The 6,950-nt window shown below is 32.9% G+C and overlaps 1 pseudogene; it reads right to left on the bottom strand.

Moving 5' to 3' along the window:
* Positions 1-4,265: 4,265 nt before the first annotated feature.
* LOC101322606 (small ribosomal subunit protein eS6-like) lies at positions 4,266-5,085 on the bottom strand (annotated as a pseudogene).
* Positions 5,086-6,950: the final 1,865 nt, after the last annotated feature.

The following is a 6,950-nucleotide window of genomic DNA, read 5'->3' as shown; positions in this document are numbered from 1 at the left end:
CTCTCCACGCACCTTGTGTTGGCATTCATGACAATATTAATACATATAGATATTAAAAACTGAACATCCATATTGTGGAAATTTACAGGAAACTGGCAAAACAAATACAGTCCTTCTTAAATAGAGTCATTCAATACTACATAGGAATTCAATAATAGTTTAAGGATCCAGGAAGATAAAAAAATTAAAACCTTTAGTTTTACATAATTTAGATTTCACAGAATGTTATTTCACGGATGCTTCCTCCAGCTTAACCCAGTGTTAACATCTTGCATAACTATAGAACAATGTCTAAACCAGGGAATAGACATTGATGCAAACCATAGACATTATGCAGATTTCATCAGTTATACCTGCACACATTTGTACATATAACTTTGCACATAGTTTTGAGTGTGTGTAGCTCTATGCAATCTTATCACAATTGGGACTTCACTTGATAGAGACTTCACCACCAAAATCAAATTACTATTGTCCCTTGATCTCAAGACTCCAACATGTTACCCTTGTAGCACCATATCCTACCCTTCACCATCTCAAACCCCTAATGACCATTAATCTCTTTTTCATCTTTATAATGATGTTATATATATTCACATATATTACATATATACTCACGAATGTTATATAAGTGCAATCATGCAGTATGTATTGTTTTAGATAAGTTTTTTTTTCCCCATTCAGCATGATTTGAGACTCACACAATTTGTGTGTATTAATAGTTTGTTACCTTGTATTGCTGATTAGTATCCCATGATATGGATGTACCACAGATTGCTTAACAGTTCAGCATTGAAGGACATTTGGGTAGTTTCCAGTTTCTGGCTATTACTAATAAAACTTTTATGAATATTCATTATCAAATTTTAAAATGAAAATAACTTTTAATTTCTCTAGGATATTTTCTCAAGAATGCAATTGCTGGGACATATTGTAAGTCCATTTTATTTTTTAAAATAATTTGCCAAACTATTTTGCTAAGTGGCTCTACACTTCTACATTTCCACCAACAATGTGTCAGTGATCCAGTTTCTCTGCATCCTCACCAGCATTTGGTGGGATCATTAATTTTATATTTAGCCATTCTGGTAGGTGTGTAGTGATATCTCATGGTATTTTTAATTTGCATTTCTAGATGTTGACTTTTTCTCATTTGTTTATTTGTCATCTTTTTATCCTCTGTAGTAAAATTTCTGTTTATGCACTTTAACCATTTTCTAATTATATTGCTGTTGAGGTTTCGGGGTTCTTTTTGTTTTGCTATTTTTTTTTTGGCAAATGTTTTCTTCCAGTCTATAATTTGCCTTTTCATCCTCTTCACACAATCTTTCACAGAGCAAATTTTTTAATTTGATAAGGTCAAATTTATCCATTTTTTTTAATGTATTGTATTTTTGGTGTCAAGTCTAAGAATTCTTTTCCTAGTCCCAGTTCCCAAATATTTTCCATTTTTTTCCTATAAGTTTTATAGTTTTGTGTTGTACATCTAAATTCATGATCTATTTGAGTTAAATTCTGAATATAGGGTAAGGTTTAGTTAAGTTTCATCTGTTTGTCTAGGAATGCCCTATTTATCCAGCATCATTTGTTGAAAAAGCTAACCTTCCTCAATTGAATTGCTTTTGCTCCTTTGTCAAAAATTAAATGGGCATATTTATGTGGATATATTTCTGTGTTCTTAAGCTATTTTTTATGAAGATATCTCTATGGCATTATATCACTCAGAAAAAAAAAAAAACAGAAATAAAGGCAGATAATCAACTTGCATTTAAGCTAAGAGGACAAACCAGCCTCTCAAAGACTATACTTCCTGTTCTAATTCTATTATTTAGAATTGTTCGATAATTGGGAAATATCACATCAGTACAGTATGACTGACTCAATTAGAATTCATTGTTAATCAAGGAAATAACATCCATATGCATGATCTCAATTTCTGTCTACAAGATGATGGTCTTCAAGACCTGCCACATCTCCGTATGGAGCCAAAACATATATTTCCAATTTTTTCTAAATATTCTTCTATTGAATATCCAGAAAACTCAATATCTTTAAGTTTAAATCTGAATTTATGGGGGTTCCCTGATGGTCCAGTGGTTAAAGACTCTGTGCTTCCAATGCAGGTGTTGTGGATTCGATCCCTCTTGGGGAAACTAAGATCCCACATGCTGCGTGGTGTGGCCAAATAAAAATAAAAATTGAAAAAAGTCTGAATTTATGATTTCCTCAAGGTAAGAATGAGACACTTTCTTTTCACTGTTTTCACAATTTTAGTTAATAGCAGTTTTATTTATTCAGGCACCTAAACACATGGTCAAATGTGACTATATTTTTTTTCCTGATTTTAAAGATCCAGCAGATTACCATATTCTGTCAGCTAAGGATCCCAAATATCACATAAATCATGTATGCTATCTCCATTTTCTAATGCTACTGCATTAATTTGTGTTTTTAATATTTCTTCCTTGGATGTTTATAGTAGTCTTACCTTAGCATTCTAAAACAATGACCATGTCACTATTTCTTAATTCTGATTTCCTCAATGCTTTTGGTCACATTGCCAGAAAGTAAAATCCATAACTAAGATATCTAGCTTCTCTTTCATCATCTGTAAAATGACAGTTAATTTACCAAAGTTTTAATGCCATTCAAAATAAAAAATTAAAAAACATTTGACACAAGCTACTTAGATCAGTGACTGGCATGTAACTGCTTAAGAAATGGTAACTATTTTCATTATCATTAGTAAGTTATACAAAACCCTTGATATTTGAAACCTTGACTACATTTTCAAACTAATATTACTCAAACTTCCATGAGTAGTTTAAACTCACCCTAATGTATCCCAGTAGCCCTGTTAATGACTGAACTCCAACCAATCCTTTGGGATTCTGATCAAACATCATCTGCTTGGTAAACCATTGCCTGTTCTCTCTGGACAGTTAGACATTTTCTCTTCCTTCTCTAAAGTAATATATAATGTGTGTATTAAATTGTTATATATATTTTTCAATATTTTTACAATTTATTTCCTTCCCTAAACTGAGTTTCTAAAGATCTGGTACCTGAGCTATTATTGTACATTTTCTGTGCTTAAATGTCTAGTTAAATTAATGGAAACTTTAGTTATTAAATATATTCAAATAAGAAACATGAGATTAAAATACACATTAAAACACTTGGTTGAAAATTAGAAATAATGACACTTCCAAAATGAGTTAAAATAATATTTTTTCATAATTTTCTAATATTACCCTCACACTTTCTTAATACATTCTCCTTAGACTAACTAGAATAAGAAAAATTGTGGTTTCAATTTCCCTTGTTTATATACTTACATGAATGACTATATCCTAATAAAGCTGTCTTTTATAGCTTTATTTTCTAAAGAAAAATACTCTAAATATAATCTTCAACTTGTTTTTCTTTTCTTTTGTTAAATCATGGATATACCTACAAATCTGTAGCTAGAGTGATCAGTGATCCAACAATATCTTCTTTTTTTAAAAAGAATTGTTTATTTTTTATTAAAGAATAGCTGATTTACAATATTATATTAGTTTCTGGTATACAATAGACTGATGTGATATTTTTATAGATTATACTTCATTTAGAGTTATTACAAAACTGGCTATACTTCATTTAGAGTTATTACAAAACTGGCTATATTTACCTATGCTGTACAATATATCCTACTTGCTTATCTATTTTGTACATAGTAGTTTGTACCTCTTGATCCCATACCCTTACCTTGTCCCTCTCCAGTGATAACCACTAGTTTATTCTCTGTGTCTGTTTCTGTTTTGTTACATACATTCATTTGTTTCACTTTTTAGATTTCATATATAAGTGATAAAGTAGAGAATTGGTCTTTATCTGATATTTCACTAAGCATAATACTCTCTAGGTCCATCCAAGCTTTTGCAAATGAGAGAATCTCATTCTCTTTTATGGCTGAGTAATATTGCATTATATATAGATATAGATATAGACATACACACATACACACACACACACACACACCACATCTTCTTTATCCACTCATCTGTTGATGGACATTTGGATGCTTCCATATCTTGGCCTTTGTAAATAATGCTGTGAACATTGGGGTGCATATATATTTTCAAAACAGTGTTTTCATTTTTTTTCCAGTTATATACCCAGGAGTAGAATTGCTAGATCATATGGTAGTGCTATTTTTATTTTATTTATTTATTTATTGTTTTTTTGATGTCTGATCTTATTATTTGTTACTTTAGAACATCTCATTTTTGACTAGACTCAGACTTAGAAGTAGAAGCTCTCAGAGAGGACAGCCTTGACTCTTGGCAGTCTGTTCCTGGCATTTTTCTTTGGCCTCCTTCATTCCCCTGGCCAAAAGTTTAGTATATTCTGTAGCCTTTTCCTTATTTTTCTTAGTTGCTGTTCCTTCAGAGCAATGTGCCAATGTTTTTGTTGCAGAACACGTGGAGTAACAAGATGCTGAATCCTGGGTACTTTTGTCCTAGGTTTCTTACCTTGTTTGTTTATGAGCTTTCTCACAAGATACTGGCAGACATCGTCTTCTTTAGAGAGATTGAAAAGCTTGCAGATTCTGCTAGCTCTTTTGGGCCCCAGATAACGAGGCACAGTAGTATCAGTGAGTCCAGGAATATCCTTCTCCCCTTTCTTTATGGTGACCCAGTTGAACACTCAGATTGGCATCCACAATGCAACCCTGTACAGATTTGCACTTTCTTTCTTCAGTCCTCCTTGGTCTGTAACAGGAATGCCCATTACTCAGTAGCAGGCAGACTTGGTCATGGATCAAGACACCTGCTTCCTGGTGAAACCTTGTTTGTCATTCCCACCACTGATTCAAACCACATAACACTTCCATTCTTCAACCAGAACATCAGTAGCCACTTCTGTGGCCATACCTTTCTCATAAAAGGTACGATGTTTTCATTCATTGTCCACTTCAATGAGTTTCTGACAACCAGTGGCTTGGAAAGAGATATTCACCTTTGTCCTGAAGCAGCTAATGGCCTCCAAATCACCGTGAAGAAGAGTGGTAGTACTATTTTCAGTTTGAGGAACCTCCATACTGTTTTCCATAGCGGCTGCACCAATTTACATTCCCACCAACAATGTACAAGAGTTCTCTTTTCTCTACATCCTAGCCAACATTTATTTGTAGATTTTTGATGATAGCCATTCTGATAGGTGTGAGGTGACATTTCACTGTGGTTTACATTTCTCTGATGATTAATGGTGTTAAGCATGTTTTCATGTGCCTGTTGGCCATCTGTATATCTTCTTTGGAAAAATGTCTATTCAGGGCTTCTGCTTTATACATACATATATATATATATATATACAGTTCTATGAGCTGTTTATATATTTTGGATATTAACCCCCTATCAGTAATATCATTTGCAAATATTTTATCCCATTAAGAATGTTGTCTTTTCATTTTGTCAATGATTTCTTTTGCTGTGTAAAAGCTTTTAAGTTTAATTAGGTCCCATTTATTTATTTTTGCTGTTATTTCTTTTGATTTAAAAAAACATTGTTATGATTTATATTAATGAGTGTTCTGCCTATGTTCTCTTTTAGGAGTTTTATGGTTTCAGGTCTTACAGTTAAGTCTTTAATCCATTCTGAGCTTATTTTTGTATATGATGTGAGGAAATGGCCTAATTCGTTTCCATGTATCTGTTCAGTTTTTCCAGTACCACTTATTGAAGAGACTGTCTTTTCTTCATTATGTATTCTTTTCTTTTATTTATTTATTTTTGTCTGCATTAGGTCTTCGTTGCTGTGCACAGGCTTTCTCTAGTTGTGGCTAGTGGGAGCTACTTTTTGTTGCAGTGCACAGGCTTCTCATTATGGTGGCTTCTCTTGCTGCGGAACATGGGCTCTAGGCACATGGGCTTCAGTAGTTGTAGCATGTGGGCTCAGTAGTTGTGGTGCACAGGCTTAGTTGTTCCGTGGCATGTGGGATCTACCTGGACCAGGGCTCGAACCCATACCCCCTGCATTGGCAGGCAGATTATTAACCACTGTGCCAGGGAAGTCCCTCTCTATTGTATATTCTTGCCTCCTTTTTAGTAAATTAACTGGCCATAGGTGCATGGGTTTATTTCTGGACTCTCTATTCAGTTCCCTCAATCTGAGTATGTTTTTGTGCCAGTACTATATTGTTTTGATTACTGTAGCTTTGTAGTATTGTCTTAAGTCGGGAAATTTGATACCTCCAGCTTTGTTCTTTTTTTTCAAGATTGCTTTGGCAATTCTGGGTCTTTTGTGGTTCCATATCAATTTTAAGATTATTTGTTATAGTTCTGTGAAAAATGTCATGGATATTTTGATAAGGATTGTGTTAAATCTGTAGATTGATTTGGGTAGTATACACAGCTTAACAATATTAACGATTTTCTTAATTTACTTATCACCTAAGCACACACACACACACATACAAATTTCACATATATGGCATCATAGAAATATGTAGGAGGTTTCTGAGAAGTTTCTTTACCTTTTATTTTTTTCTTTCCTTTTTCTCCAAAAATATTGTCCTAAACCACACATACACTCAATAATAGACATAAGGTTATGTTTCATATTTATATATCATCATAAACATATAGAAAATTATAAAATATACACATTTGTAACCACATGCTTTCAGAAATGTATTATTGTAGGAATTAAACTTTTTGGCACTCAATCATCATGTAAATACTTTAAAGTCATTTGACATAATTTTAATTGCTTCTTCTGAATGCTTTTATAAAGTATGCAAAATCAATTATGCCAAAATTTGTCTCAATTCACATTGTTGCCTTCTTTTGCCATTACAGTGTTCCAGCACACATGTATATCCATTAATGCTTCTATTTCATTTTTTTTTTTAAATCACAGGAGCAGGCTTGACGAATACAAGAGAAAATGCATCTCTAAATTTT

Source organism: Tursiops truncatus, chromosome 4, assembly GCF_011762595.2.
Source record: "Tursiops truncatus isolate mTurTru1 chromosome 4, mTurTru1.mat.Y, whole genome shotgun sequence".
Taxonomy (NCBI): domain Eukaryota; kingdom Metazoa; phylum Chordata; class Mammalia; order Artiodactyla; family Delphinidae; genus Tursiops; species Tursiops truncatus.
This window is presented reverse-complemented; position numbering and strand designations above follow the sequence as displayed.